A 13,871-nucleotide genomic window follows, 5' to 3' on the forward strand; every position below is an offset into this window, starting at 1 on the left:
GAGTTGAACACATGGGATTATTTGTTTGCTAAAGGATAAAATATATGTTATATTTTTCATTGGCTTCATTTCTATTATAAGCATATGAAAATATGATTTTTCATACATTAATAAAGATTGAAATCATTAAGTGAGAGCAATTCATCCAAAAATTACTTATTCAAAACCGAATATACTAGATGCTGTTTTAGACCCTGCCTTCATGAGGTTTAAATTTCAGAAAACAGAGAAGGTTATTGGTACTTTATAATGAATGCACACATATACATATAGTTTATATAAACATATAATACAGTAATACAGACGCATATAATCTTTGAGAAGATAAAACTTCATTATAATGACTTTTTAGAGTATGCATGCTGGTAATATAATTAAATATTATGTAGAGTGTAGAATTTGTGAATTTGTGTTTTGGGACAACTGTCGGTTGGCTGGGCTTGAGGGGGAATGGGGTAAAGAATACTAAAAAGTTATTAACAGAGAAAATACTCACATTGCTTCCTAGAATGTGTGGAATTTCCTGCTTCCTATTATCTTTTGAGATTCAGAAGTGGTATGGAATTATATTGGCACACTGAGGTAAAATAACAGTTACTTTAAAAGCCAGGATCAATCCATAACACGATATAGTACTATGGCTGAAGAGAGCATTCTTCATGCTTTAATAATGTCTTACTGCCATTCTTTGTTCTTTTTCAATATGTCAGAGAAAGAAGAAAAGTAAGGGGGAAGCTAGAATGCACCCACACGTTTGAAGCATTGACCCTGTGCCACCTCCATAACAATTTTACAAAGTTGTCATTTTTCTCATAGCTATTTTTAGTTGGTTCCATGACTATTTATAGTTGGTTTTTGCCAACTTGTCAAAAATGTCATGTTTCAAATTTCTTCAGCGTATTTAGCATCCAGTATATGATAAGGATGCATTTTGGTTTCTGTTTGTTAATATTTATACTTCCCATGGTAAATGACAATACTGCAGTTACTGTGATGTCATATTCTATGATGGCAGGTTAGTATTATTAAGGACATTTGCTGATAATAATATATCTCATTTTATTTTCTCTTGTCACACATTTTGCCATCAATAAATCAAGACCGAAATAGTCTGTATATCAAAATTTGAATATTAGAAACTCATGTTTTATGTACATATAGTATTTCGACAATACCTTTATTAAAAGAGTGAAAAATTACGGGCAACTATAATTTCTCAACCAACTTTTAACTGAAAATAAGAACACACGTCCCTTAAAGTCTCATTTCTGATGTTTAACAAACATAATTTACAGTGAACGCATGACATTTATTATATTGGAATCTAATATAACAGTTCCAAAATGGTATTTACTGACACTTGTTATTCATCATGAAGCTGATCACTGACTAGTAGTCATCACACATAAACATCATCCTTTAACTAAAAAAAAAAACAGTTACAGACTAGTCATTCATGTAACTTTATATAGAAAAAGCATTAGAAAGACTTGGGCTCCTTGCCTTGAAGGAGCAAGCCTGGAGAAAGAACTGTTAGGTCTTCAACTTCAGGATATACATTATAACTCATTGCATGCCACATCTCATGAAATTGGAACTACTCGCATTGTTTTCATACCAAGAATCTGAAACTTCATGGATCTATAACACATTATTTCTCATGTCAAATAATTTAAATATTAACCAATCATATTAAATATCGCTTCAAAGAGTGATACTTTCTCTGGGCAGAGATCAATAGCTTTTCGGGAATGGTATTTCAACAAATACTTAAGGGGAAGTTTGTGATTGCAGTGATTATTTCAAGATCTTTGTGGACTGGGAGTCTTCCATTCAACCTGGGGTGTGAATTAAATTATGCTCATGTCTTATTTAGATGTACGTGGCTGCTTGATATTGTAGTGATGTAAAATGTAGACATAACTTCCATACCATTCAGTAAGGCTAGTGGGGCTTGAGAAAAGAGAGTATTGTAATGCAGAAAATGCCATTCTTAAGAATTTATAAATCTGTTAGTGAAGTATGAAAAATTAATGTCCTTTCAAGTAACTAACCTTTTGAAGAGAGGCCTAGAAGAAGTTAAGAGAAGTTTTATATTGTTAATGATGTTATCATTGTTTTTGTTCTCTTCTCCCCTATTAGATAGCATGATATTCCTGTGGTAACACTGGGTTATTACAGTTATATTTGTCATATTTGGTTGAATGCACAGAATGTTGCTACGTATCTTGACTTGATTATGTATTTCTATATCATTTTATTTAACTCATTGAACTAGCAACGCATATTATTCAGGATTAACTTCTCTGGAAATTTAGCATTTGTTTATGAATTGAGAACACTGGTGCTATAGGATGAAATACCAACAACTTGTCTTGCTAGTTATGGCTCTGAATATCTTGGCCCTATTAGCCTATGCAATTGTACTCCCTGCTTTTCACCAAACACTTCATATGAAATGGGATAGAAAAGGGCAGAGGGAAGAAAATTTGTATTTTTGGCAACTTAGAATCTGTTCTATGATAGAAAGTGGTGAGCAAACTAAAAGCATTAGCTCCAGTATATTTGAGTTCTTTGTGTTATTTCAATCACCCATTAAAACTATACACTTAGTACATTTCTTTTTGGTTTGTAATTAACATATAAAAAATCCAGAAGAATTTGAGCTTTGGGGAGATAATTGAATATTTTCTTTAACTTCTTAAAAGTGAGGATGGACATTATGTAGATTATATGACTGTTCATCATTCTGCAAAGTGAAGCCCATTGAATAACTGTCAGTATTACACAACTAAAGACTAATCAGCTATGTCTCATAACCTGAGAGAGATTCTTGATATATCTAACATTGTTTTTTCAACAAAGATTAATAATTAATTTGATACTTATTCTTTTTATTTTGGTCAGCCCAAAAGGTAGTGCAAGGAAGGAGCAGAGAAAAGGAAGATGTAGGGGAAAGAGGGAGGAGAAGAGATGGAATGTGACTTGTCATAAAATAATATTGGCTAGATTATGTTTCAAGTAAAAGGAAATCTCTTAAGGAAAAATATAAATACAGTTGACCCTTGAACAACATGGGTTGGAACTACGTGGGTCCACTTGTGTACAGATTTTCCTCAATAAAACTTTTGCGGAATGTGCCTTCCTTTCCTGCTTCCCCTTCCACCTTATCCACCTTATCCATCCTTGAGACAGCAATACCGGCCTCTCCTCTTCCTCTTCCTTCTCAGCCTACTTAATGTGAAGATGACGAGGATGAAGACTTTTATGATGATCCACTTCCACTCAATACATTTTCTCTTCCTTATGATTTTCTTCTTAACATTTTCTCTTTTCTAGCTTACTATATTGTAAGAATACAGTAATAATGCATATGAAATACAAAATGTGTGTTGATCTGCTACTTATATTATCAGTAAAACTTCCTATCAACAGTGTGTTATTAGTAGTTAAATTTTTGGGTGGTCAAAAGTTATACATGGATTTTCAATTCTGCAGGGATTGAAAACCCCACGTTGTCCAGGAGTTAACAGCTCTGTATTGCTGTGTAGTTTTGTTTTCAACGGAAGGACTTAGCTTTGAGAAAATGGTCCTTTTTTGTATTTATTTAATAACTACCTGTTAGTTGATTATATTAAAATAATAGTGACACCAGAGTGTAAATATGTAGTGGTGCAAAAAGTAGACACCAAATACGTGAGAGAAAATTTACTTGTGGTCTTTCTGGGGGGAAAAAAAGTATGAAATTTAATAGAATGCATTCTCTTACTAGAACTTGATTAGTCCAGCTGCTACCTTTCTGACTGTTGAAATCAAATAGCAAAAATTCTCTGAAGGGGCAGGGATTTCTGTCTGCTTTGTGTACTATTGTATTTTCAGAGCCAAGAATATGCCTGTCTAAATATGGACTCAATAGTAGTTTTTGAATAAATTGTGTTGTTTATTTAATTAAGTCACAAAGAATAAATATGTAAAGTGACTAGTTATATTAGACTATAAATTCCAGGCAGATTAAAAACTAAAACTTGCATTGTATCTTGGTTTATATTGTGTTGTGTGTAATAAGCATCAGTATTAAAAACAAGCAAACACCTAACAAAATACCCAAGTCAAAACAACTTTGGGCTGATAGGTGAAACAATGTTAATGGATCATAACAGCTGACACACATGAAAATTAGATACATTTTTGGTAATAAATAACATTTATAGAAAAGATATATTCAACAGTTTTATTTACATATAATTACAAAGAATATTTTCTTATGCATAATTTTTAAATAATTGCTTTACAAATATTATAGAGTTAATTTTTCAGGGTTTTTTTATTATTTCCTTGGCAAATTCAGGTATAATATGTTTCCTAACAATGTGTAATTTTGACATACTTCTCTAGAAAGAATGACAGCAAAATGCATTTTAGTTAAACCACCCTTCCCTTGAGGGCATTGTTTATTGCTTATGTGAAATACTTCACAAATTCTTTTTATTGTAATATATCAAGCACCTTCTTTTTCTCCTTTAAAAATTATTGTTTTCTGGACTCTAGGATATCAGATTATAGCAATTTTAAGTTAAGCATTATTTAAATAAAATAGGCTTTGTCATACATGTTTTCTTAGAATGGATAACAACCATGATTTTATCTTATGTTTGGACAATTCACAAAGCATTGTTTTGAGTGGAGAGCAGGTTCTTATTTATATGTACTTGCTATAGCAAAACTGCTGCAAGGATAGCTCCAGGGCTCTTTCTAAGTTTGAAATGAGAAACATAACTGGGAGAGTCAGCATATTTATCAGACTGCTTTTTTCTCTCTGGGTGAATTGAATATATATATATATATATATATATATAGCACTTTTCTTCTATTGTTTTCTACTTCTGTAGTATTAAGCTGTAGACAACTGCTGAATGAGAATTTTAACTATCACTCCCTTGAAATCTTCATTCATAAATTCCACATACACATAATGTGGACAAATCATTGTGGTACTTATGTCAATAATTTTTTTTCTGTATCATTTGGGTACCAAATTTAATGAAAGTCTGCCCGGGGAATCAAAATCTATTTTTGTCGTTAATTATAAATGCTCTTTACAAGTGTATAGTTTGATACTGGGCCACAAGAGAGAAAGAGAGAAGGGCTGCAGCTCTTCTCTCCTTCTCTCTTTTGTCTTTTCTCTTTCTCATGCTCACAATGGGGTGAGCGGAGGGACGTGTTTCAACCCTGTTTGTGTTACAGCTCTTTCAGTCCCTCCATTAGGCAGGTCCTGAGATCTTGTCCTGCATCCAGGAAAAATCAGGTATGCAGACAACTGGAGGGTGAACAAGGCAAAGAGGTGCTTTATTGAGCTACATTACACCTCTCAGGAGACCTGAAGTTGGTAGCTCATTTCTACAGGCAGATTGTCCCGACATCTGTTCAGCACTCAGCTGGGAGGGAAACCACAGTGGATAGCTCCTCTCCACAGGCAGGTCACCCTGACATCTGCTCAGCTCTCAGCTGGAAGGAGACCCAATGTAGATAGCTTCTTTCTGCAGGCAGGTCATCCCAACGTCTGCCTAGCTCCCAGCTAAGAGGAGACCCACAGTGGGTATCTCCTCTGCAGGCAGGCCGTCCCAACATTTCTTTGAGTCTGGCTGAGTCTGGGGTTTTTATGGACTTCACAGGGGAGAAAGTGAGTGCTGATGGGTTCATGGGTGGCCATGGGCAGTCCTGGAAAAAGCACAGTAAATTTTCACTCCAGTCCACAAAACTGGCAGCCCAGTTCCCAGGTTTCAAGCAATTCCCGGATTCAAGGTGGGCTTCACTAGGGATCCACCCTTTTCTGCCCAGGAGCCTGTCTTCCTCCTGCTTCCATCAACCTGCCATTCATGACGCTCATGATGCCCAGGCTGTTTGTGCCGAGGAGTGCCTGCAGGCTTGTGCTGAGCTGCCCACAACCCTTCCTTGGCCTCCCTCCCATGCTCGTCAGCTCTGAAAGTCTGAAGAAGGCTGAGGCAGCAGGAAGCTAGCGTATCAGCACCACCCTGAGTGTGTGCACACGTGGCTGGGTCAAAACAGTTCTCAGGCTTGGTGACAACTTTGCTCCAAAATCAGAGCAGGCACCAGGAGTGGGGAGAGGCCAGACAGTGGGAACGGCACTTCCAAGCCTCCAGGAGCAGAGAGGCTTCCCAGAGAGTGCATGGATGCCAGGGTCCACAGCCACAGCTGGGTGGCTGCATCTTCACCAAGGAGGGTGAGGCTCTGCCCCTCTAACTTGGAAGGGGTGGGGCTTTTGCCTGTTCCTAGCTCCTGCTGGCTCCATGGAGTATACAGCCCTGGCTGTACTTCTCTCATTGCAAATGGCATCTTCTCAGTGGCTGCCGCACACAGGCCACTGTGTGCTATCAATCCCCCTTCTGAAGAGGTACATCTAACTGCTGTTAGGATAGGGATGATGACTGCTCTTAACTGCTTCATGCTGACAGCGGACATTGTTTTGGGGAAAACAGCAGTCACATCTCTCTTGGAGGCCTACCTAAGGGTCCCTGGTAGAAACCGAGCCATTATCCAAGGCTCCAGTTGTATGACCGCTTGGAGCATGATGACCTCTAGGTGAGAAGAAATAATTTTACAAGGAGGTTAAGTATGTGAAGGAAAGTATCTAGTGCTGGAGATAACACAAATAAGAAGTAAAATAGACTAATCATTCTGAAAACAATGTTGTCGCTAGAGCCGTTTCACCTTTGTGAAAGAAATTAAATCTTGTATGGGGGCAGCTAAGCTTTAAAGGAGAAATAACTGTTTCGGGCTGTAGGGAGTTAAAGAATAAAGGGGCCTTGACAAAGATGCCTTATGGTGAGGAACAGAACAAAAGCGAGAACAGTAAGCGTAGGGTATCCATGGAAGGTTGATTGTTAGTACTTATCTTTTGTGATTGTTGAGATCCCTGATTTCTTCACTCTGGTACTTTGGGTGCTCTCTTGGGTCAACAGAGGAAATTCCATCAGTTCCCTGGTCTTTTACTAAAGTATAATGAATCCAAGAATCTATTTCAGTGACCTTTACTGCTGTAGGAGTAGAAAGTAGTACAGAGTAAGCCCTCACCCCCATTCTGGGACTAGAGAGAGAAAAAGGGAAGGAAGTGCCTTTACCAGTGCTAAGTCCCCTGGGTTGAATAGAAGTGGCCTTATTCATGAGATTTGGACTCTGATAGTTGTTGCAGTTCATGTTGCAAATGGGCCAAATAAGTTATATGTTTAATTAAATCAGAGCTTTTTCGATCTAGCAAGAAATCATTGGTGAGAAAAGTCTACACCATTTTGAAGGGACTTAAATCCAGCTTTGAAAGGATATTTCTAACACATAGTAGGGCTATGGAGAGAAGAGTAATCCATGGAATATGAGTACCTTGAGACAGTTTACTGAGTTGCCTTTTAATAATCTCATTTGTCTTTTCTACCTTTCCTGAGGACTGTGGTCTCCAAGCACAATGAAGATAGTATTGTATGATTATTGCCTTTGATACACCCTGGGTGACAGCTGCCTTGAACAAGGGGCCATTATTGCTCTGAAGGTACTTGGGAAGTCCAATGTGAGGAATTATTTCATTAACTAGTGCTTTTATCACCTCAGAGCTGCCTTTCTCTGTTCATCATGGAAATGCATCTACCCAGTTAGTGAAGGTATCTACCCATACTAGGAGGTACTGGATGCCCCTTGTCTTTGGCATATGGGTGAAATCCATCTGCCAGTCTTCCCCGAGGTAGACTCCCATCCTTTGGGTTCCAGGGGGAGAAGCCATTGACTGAGGGGATTATTTTTGAGGCAAGTCTCACAAGCATTAACAACCTGTTTGACCATTTTTAGCAGATTTTTACCTGAGAACAACCTTTGAGCACTTGACAGGTTTTATCTTTACCAAGGTGAAAGGCTTGGTGGAGAATTTTTAAGAATCCAGCTGGAAGCTAGTAGATGAAGCTTGCTCTCCTCTAATTGCAGCCATCCTGAGGACTGAAGTGTGTATCCCTGAGATACAGCCCATTCTATCTCTGCAGAGGAATACTGAGGTTTTGTTTCTTTTATGGAGCTCTCCCAGATCAGAGGGCCTCAAGTGGATCAGATATATGAGGCCCTCTTGCTGCCAATTTGGCTGCTTGGTCTGCCAACTTATTTCTTTCAGCTATTTTATCCATCCCATTTTGGCAGCCTTTACAGTGTATTACTACCACTTTCCATGGAAAGAATACCATGAATAATAATCTGTTAATTTCCTGATGACATTTAATGAGAGACCCATTGGCTGTGAGGAAGTTCCTCTCTTTCCAGATAGTAGCATAGGCATGGAGGACTAGGAAAGCATGCTTAGAATAAGTATAAATGTTAACTACTTTCCCCTTGCTTAATTCCAGTGCCCTCATGAGGGCAATTAGCTCATCTAGTTGAGTACTTGTGCGTGAAGAGAGAGGCATACTCTCAATAACATCATTCAGGGTGACTATTGCATACCCTGCCTTATGGACCCCTTGCTCTACAAAGGAACTTCTGTCTGTAATGAGAGTCCAGTCCAGGTTCTCTAAGGGGGTTTATTTGAGGTCCTCTCCGGCTGCATAGGTTTGCAGTACTATCTGTTCGCAGTCCTGTTCAAGCTCCCCAGCTTCCTCTGGGAGGAAGGTGGCTGAGTTTAGGGAGAGACAGGTTCTTAACTATACTACAGATCCCTCTAATAGCAGAGCTTGATATTTCAGTAGGTGGTTGTCTGTTTGCCAGAGACTCCCCTTAGAAGACAGCAGTCCTGCCACATTATATGGCACATAAACTGTGAAGTTATTCCCCATGGTTAACTTAATACCTCTGGTTGCAAAGCTACCGCTGCAACTGCCAAGAGGCAGGCCAGCCATTCTTTAGCTATCAAATCAAGCTCCTTCCTTAGATACCTATGGGGTGCTGGGCTGGACCTCGGGCCTGGGTTGGAACTCCTATGGCCATTGCCTTCCTTTCTGAGACATAAAGATTGAACATCTCCTCATTGGGAAGTCTAAGGGCTGGCACCTCAAGCAAGATTTGTTTTAATAGGTCAAAGGCCCTTTTAGCCTCTGGTTCCCAAGTTAGGGAGTGGATCTGGTATTTCACCGTACCAGGTATCTATACCTGCAGAATACTGTAGTGCCCAAGAATGCCTCAGTTGCTTGAGGGTTTTGAGGCAGGGAAAGAAGGACATGGTCTTGATTCTTTCTTCACCTAGTGCCTGGGTCCCCTCTGACAAGACTAGACCTAGGTACTTCACCAAAGTCTGGCAGAGCTGAGCCTTAGATTTTGAGACCTTATATCCTCTTATCCAGAAAATTAAGAGCTTTACTGCCTCCTTAAGAGATTTCATCAGAGTTGGGGCATAAAGGATAATGTATACATATTGTAAATCTTTAACCTGAGAATAAAGGAACTCAGAGAGATCTTTTGGCACACCTTCTCAAACAGGTGGGGGCTGTCTCAGAATTCCTGAGGTAACACTGTCCAGGTTAACTGGGTGGCCTAGTTGGAGGAATTCTTGAATGCAAACAAATACTGGGAGTTGAGGTGTAACAGTAGGAAGGAAGAAGGAATCTTTTAGATCCAGGTCTGTGAACCATTTAGTTCCCTCAGGTATTTCAGTTAGCAGGTTATAGGAATTGGGAACCACCAGATGAATAGGGACCACAGCCTCATTAATGAGGCAGAGGTCCTAGACCAGTCTCCATTCCCTATTGGGTTTTTGTATCCCCAATATCAGGGTATTACAAGGGTTGTTACAGGGTTTGAGAAGGCCCTGAATCTTCAAGCTATCAATGATGGCTTCTAGTCATTTCCTAACTTCTGGTTTCAGAGGATATTGTCTCTGGTTAGAGAAGGAGGTAAGATCCTTAAAGTGGATCCAGACCAGTGTGGCAATTGTGGCTCCTCCAGTTTTCCCTGGAGTAGCCCAAACTTCTGTGTTAATATTGGTCTCTACTACGGGGAGACAAAGAGTCTGTCCCAGAGCCATAAAGATAGTGGTTCCCATGTGAGCCAAAACATCCCTGCCCAAGAGAGGAGTTGGGCTTTCAGGCATGATTAGGAAGCATGAGTAAACAAGAGGTCCTGCCAACTACAACTAAGGGGTTGAGAAAACTATTGAGTTAAAGGCTTTCCTGAGACACCCCTTATGGTAGTGCTAAGAGAGGAGGGAGTGCCTGGACTGGAGCGGAGAACTTAAAGGACTACTTCAGTGTCCAGGAGGAGGTCCCCTTTCCTCCCTTCAACTTCCAGAATCACCCTGGGCTCCTGGAATGTAATGGTGGTCTGGACCACCAGAGCCGGGGAGAGGAGCCCTGGGATGTGTAAGTCCTGCTGGACCACTTGAGAGACTAGTTCTGGACCTGGTAACCTGTGTCTCTGGGGATAGTCTTCCTTCCAGTGGTCTCCATTACCTACTGGACAGGGTCAAGGTGGCTTTCTCATGTTGCCTGGGCAGTCTTTCCTGAAGTGCCTTGGCTTGCCACATTTGTAGCAGTTAACAGGTACATCTAGGGGACTCTGGGGTTTGTGAGCCTGCAAGGAGTCCATTAGAGCCTCTGCCTTTTCTTGTGTTTCATGTTTTTTTTTTTTTATTTCCTTCTGATCCCTATTATGAAAGACCATGGTGGCCAATTTCAGGAGGTTCTCTAAAGTACTATCTGGTCCTACAGCCTATTTTTGCAGCTTCCTTCTGATGTCTGGGGCTGCCCGAGTAATAAACTTATCCTTCAGGTTCAGTTATCCCTCAACTGAATCAAGAGATAGAAAGGTATGCTTTACCAAGACCCCTTTTAGCATTTCCAGGAAGGCAGTGGGGTTCTCATTGAATCCCTTTTCTATCATGTATAGCTTGGAGTAATTAAGAGGCTTAGTTCTAGTCCTTCATAAGCCCTCCAGTATGCACACCTGAGAGTGTTTCCTCTTCCATTCTCCCATTTCATCATTGATATCCCATTTATGATCCTCCAATGATACTACTATTCTTCTAATTGGATTGGCACTGTATGACATACAAAGCTTATCCCCCAAATTATCTGCTGCTTTCAGGGTGGCCTGCTTTTCCACAGTAGTCAGGATCTGATTCAAAAGTAACATAATGTTCTTCCAGGAGAGTTAAAATACTTGGGTTAAATTCTGGAAAGCCTCTATATGCAAATGTCAGGGTCATTTGAAAACTTGCCAAGATCTCTCTTAATCTGCCTTAAGTTCTGTAGAGAAAAGCAAATTTGGACCTTAATGAATCTATATTCACCAGCCTGTTGTAGGGGCAAAAGTGCCTAAAACTAAGATTTCTAGGATGGAACAAGCTTAGAGAGAACCTGGATAAGGGAAGTGGAAGAAGATGATTCCCCCAATGGAGGTACCTCTGGGGTTTGCTTCTCTATTTCCCTGGGATTGCCCCTTGCAGCCTTTTCTGAAATTGCCACCAGGAGGGCAGAATCAATCCTACAATGTTGGCAAAGTTCCGAACTTCCCTGCAAGGCAAAGAAAGTCTGCACATGTGGGACCTCAAACCATTTGCTCTCATGTCTACAGAAAAGTTCCAGCTTCAGAATGTATTAAAATTAATGCTTCATTTCTGAGGCCATGCTTCTTCCTGCAGAACATAATTCAGCAACACCTTTGTGCAAAGGAATATAAGGCAGATTTTCTCCAGAGTCTGAGTGTCAAGGAATCCCAGGGATTCAAGATACACTCTAGAGGAGTATAGGTTAAAGATGGTTGTTTACCCTTCTGGAAGAGAGAACAGAGGAGGAAAAGGTCATTTTTCTTCTCTCCAGAGTCTGAGGGTCAGAGGGGTCTCAGTGATTCAGGATGCAGTCAAGAGGAGTGCAGGTTGAAGATGGTTGGTTGCTCATCAGGAAAGAGGGGTAAAAAGCATCCCTTTGTTCCTTTCTCTTTCCAGTGAATACCCAGGGTAGGTGAGGCTAAGAAAAAAGGGCATCCCTTTCTTTCTTCTGACCTTATATCCCTAAATCCCAGTGATCTTTGCAGGTGTTGACCATGTGTGCAAGTGTGACTTCACCCATGAAGTGGGGAGGCATACCCGTCAGGAATATTCACACTCACCTATATGGTGCCTAATCCTCCTGCTTTTGGTAATCTTTGAATTCCCTAGACCTTATCTATGCCATGGGTGGGAGCATGACCTCCATCCACGATGCAGGAGGGTCTAGTTGGCAGGAGTTAGTCATGCTCACCTGCACTATGCCCCCTAAACTTCACTGTCATGTGCCTTTGTATCTCTCACATCTAGTTTTTCTTTCTAGGGCCTCAAAACTATACTTGGGACAAAAAAAAGCCTCAGGAGGGTGTATGGACCCATTAAATTAGTGGCCCTCACCAAATTGCAGCCAGAAACTGGTGGGGCAGCCCATCTCTTGCTTCTTTATTATAAATAGGTGAAGCTGTGGGACCAGGTCCTCTGCAAACAAGGGAAAGAAAGGGAGTCCTAGGAATTGGGGACCTGGCCTAACAAGATGCCTCCCAAAAGGATGATTTAAGTTCAGGGGTGGGGAAGGTGCCTGGGGAAAAAAACTTTTGCCCTGTGCAAATGGGTTCCTTCAACAAGGGAAAGAAAACTCTCAATTGTTACATCCTTCTTGCTTCTAAGAATAGATAGACATCACATTGTTCTGATTTACACTTCTGATAACCAAGCCAAGTGCTTATTCTACCCAGTATTATTATCTCTGTACTTTGCAACAACACCCTTATCATTGTATATAAAGAAGAGATAGGAGCCATGACAGCCTTGAAAGAAAGAAAGAATGATAGGAAAGACTGGAGGTCCTAGTGCTGACACCCTAACAGGCAGTCGGGGACTGGAGTTAGTTCAGAGGCCTTTGGATAACACTGAGATGTAGCCTCAGCCAGATACCCTCAGTTGCCCCAGGACCTCCTTCTGATCCCACATGATGGCTAGACCTCCATGAAGGGGAACTGGATTGGAACAAAGCCAACATTCCCAACACCCAAGGGTGATGGGGGATTGGCAGTGTCCTCCCCAGCAAGCCTGTCCTCATGTCTTAAGTCCAGCAGCTATGCTAGTCACTTTCAACTGGCCAACAGAGGCATGGCATTTTTCTTTCAGTTTGGTTATAGTGGAGTTTAGGGATTCCCAAAAAAAGGACAGAAAGCAGCAAGTTTGGTTTTACTCACCCTTCTGCAGATCCTGGATGAGCCCCCAAAAATGTCATAGGATCCTCAGGCTGTTGCTTTGCCAGCTAGAAATCTCTGTGGCTGGTGGTGCCTTTGCCCAAGTTTTGCTCAGGACCACTGGACTTGATTTGCTTACTTGGCCTGGCAGTCTGCACTCGGCTTGTACTACTGGCTCAGATCCGATGCCTGCCAATGGTGAGCCAGGCATGAAGTGGTGAGGAGTGTGTAAGCGAGCGATCCCAGGGCCCGGCCACTGTGTACAAGGCACACTGGCTGGGGCCAGCGGGCTGCTCCAGGTGCTGGCACAGGTGCTGGTTTCCTGCGAGGCTATGGCTGGACCAGGTGTACCACAAGTGGCTTCCACTGCAGACACCAGGGAACACTTTGTCACCCCGCAGCTTGGAGATCCCAGAAACTGCGGAGTGCCAAATAGCATGTAAGAGCCCTGGCTCAGGGAACTCTTAGAGCTGAACTCCCCAAAGGGCCTCAGCTCTTCTCTCCTTCTCTTTTCTCTCTTCTTTCTTCTCCTCTTCTCATGCTTGCATCATGGTGACTAGGGGGGCATGTTTCAGCCCTGTTTGTGCCATTCAGCAGGTCCCAAGTACTTGTCTTGTTTCCAGGAAGAATGAGGTACATGGACAACTGGAGGGTGAGCAAGGCAAAGAGGTGTTTTATTGAGCTACAGTACAGCT

General features: G+C 41.2%; 1 protein-coding gene across 10 annotated transcripts in view; it reads left to right on the forward strand.

The window, feature by feature from the left end:
- CCSER1 (coiled-coil serine rich protein 1) overlaps nucleotides 1–13,871 on the forward strand; it is a 1,459,661-nt gene that overhangs the window by 304,395 nt on the left and 1,141,395 nt on the right. The gene's annotated exons all lie outside the window — the stretch shown is intronic.

Source organism: Pongo pygmaeus, chromosome 3 (assembly GCF_028885625.2).
Source record: "Pongo pygmaeus isolate AG05252 chromosome 3, NHGRI_mPonPyg2-v2.0_pri, whole genome shotgun sequence".
Classification (NCBI taxonomy): domain Eukaryota; kingdom Metazoa; phylum Chordata; class Mammalia; order Primates; family Hominidae; genus Pongo; species Pongo pygmaeus.